This window comes from Bos indicus x Bos taurus, chromosome 26, assembly GCF_003369695.1.
Source record: "Bos indicus x Bos taurus breed Angus x Brahman F1 hybrid chromosome 26, Bos_hybrid_MaternalHap_v2.0, whole genome shotgun sequence".
Lineage (NCBI taxonomy): Eukaryota > Metazoa > Chordata > Mammalia > Artiodactyla > Bovidae > Bos > Bos indicus x Bos taurus.
Window position 1 is genome coordinate 4,807,180 of NC_040101.1, and position 2,121 is coordinate 4,809,300.

The 2,121-nt window shown below is 47.9% G+C and overlaps 1 non-coding gene across 1 annotated transcript; it reads right to left on the reverse strand.

The window, feature by feature from the left end:
• Positions 1-1,459: 1,459 nt before the first annotated feature.
• TRNAC-GCA lies at positions 1,460-1,531 on the reverse strand. Its single transcript has one exon. It is a non-coding gene; the product is annotated as a tRNA-Cys (tRNA).
• Positions 1,532-2,121: the final 590 nt, after the last annotated feature.

Consider the following 2,121-nt stretch of genomic DNA (forward strand, 5'->3'; position numbering starts at 1 on the left):
CTATACAAAAACAGGCAGTGGACTGCATTTGGCTCCTGGTGATATTTCCAGGTGTTTCGGTAATGATAAATCTAAATACAGCCCCACCCTCCAAAGGTGATGGAGAGTGATGAGTTATCTACGGGAGGAAGTAAGGGGTTATGAAAACAAAGACCCAAAGACCAAACCCAGAGAGGCTTCCTGGAGGAGGGACACTGCCTGTGGGGGGTTCATCGGGGTTGTGAGGATGACTGCAGTGGGCACCCTGGCAGGGGGGACTAGGGCTGAAAAAGCTGTGTGCACAAAGTCAGTGAGGCAGGAGAGAAAAAGAGTAAGGCCCTGTATGGCTGCACTCGGTAGACGGGAGTGTTGTTGTGGCCTGAGGAAAGATAGCCTTTCAATATGGATTTCAAAGGAAGAATGAGTGACTGCAAAGTGGGCAGCCAGGAGGCCAGGAGTCATCAGCCTGGGGCTGCAGAGGTGGGCAGGCAGAGGGGACCACAGGGCCAGACAGTGTCCACAGAGGGGCGGTGGGGGAGCAGGGGCGAGGCCATGGGGTGTGGACTGACCTTGAGGCCTGCCAGCCCCTCTTAGGTTAATAAGAGGCCAGAGAGAATGACTGGGGTGTGAGCCTAAGCACTCTCCTTGTAGGAGAATTGCTTGGAGAAGGAGAGACGGACTTTGAGATCAGCCTGGGATCTTTCCCACAGCCCTTTGGACCCTCCAGAGATGAATCAAGCCCCCACACTTCCCCAGTTGCTTAGTGATGGGAAGTGAGATTCCGCTAAAAGACAAAAATGTGCCCAAATTTTTGTCCTGTGTTTACTGAGTGTGCCTGAGGCCTGGGCCTTGGGGGTCTTAAAGAGCAGCTAGCCTACTTTTTTTACACAGAGTTAACAGTCCGGTTAGGGTGACAGGTAGGCAACATAGCCACAACACAAGAAAGAATGAAATGAGGTTAATCATTAGTTTTACGAAGGAAATGCTGTGGGAGGAGATGGGATGACAGTCTGATGGGAAGACAGCTTCCCAAAGGCTGGTGCCCGAAGCTGGAAGAACTATTACTGCCTCTTCTAATGGAATGTGAATCCAGAAAAAGGTCACAGTTTTCTGGACACCCCGGATATTTCCGGAGGTGAATCAAGTGACCTCTGTTTTGATCTGAATCACATGTTGGGAAGAGGAGTGACCAGTGCGACTGTTGTCTTTGTTGATTGGTTGCTAAGCCGTATCTGACTCTTGGCGACCTCATGGACTGTAGCCCAGCAGGCTCCTCTGTCCATGAGATTTTCCAGGCAAGGATACTGGAGTGGGTTGCCATTTGCTTCTTCACTGGTGGGGCAGAAAGTGAAAGTGAAGTCGCTCAGTCGTGTCCGACTCTTTGTGACCCCATGGACTGTAGCCTATCAGGCTCCTCCGTCCATGGGATTTTCCAGGCAAGAGTGCTAGAGTGGATTGCCATTTCCTTCTCCAGGGGATCTTCCCGACCCAGGAATCGAACCTGGGTCTCCTGCATTGCAGGCAGACGCTTTACCGTCTGAGCCACCAGGGAAGCCCCAAGGACCTACCTAAACGCTATTGGTATCTTAGCCACCTTGATGAACTTGGCTCCCTGTCCATCAGTTTGGGCCTAAAAAGTAAGGCAACAAAGCAAATGAATCTTCCCTTTCTTGTGTTATTTCAAGCTAACAGCAGCTCCTGTCCTGAGTTCTGGAAGGAGTTGCTAACAATCTTAGGCCAGAAAGATGGGAGCTGCTTGATGATAATGACTCACATCCATTATGGAGTGTCAGTGATGATTCAGGGGAGACCAATGACAAATTTTCTTTCCCTCAAAAAAGCAACTTTGTGAAAACTGGTTTTTGATGAGGCTTGAAAGATACTAAGAGGTCATTAAAACTCTTTTCCCAGTTTTGTGTTTCTGGTGCATAAAACTTTTAAAGAATCAGGTAGATTTACAATGGATAAAAACCTGTAGAACTCTAGATCTGATTTTTTTTTGGTTATGTATTTGTTGATGAAATGTACAGAAATATACATGTGATTTAGCCAGACCTCTGATTATGCTTTTCACTAATATATTTTCTCCATAATTATGGGATCTTCAGTATGATGCTGAACTGGGGCATAGAAGTACAAACG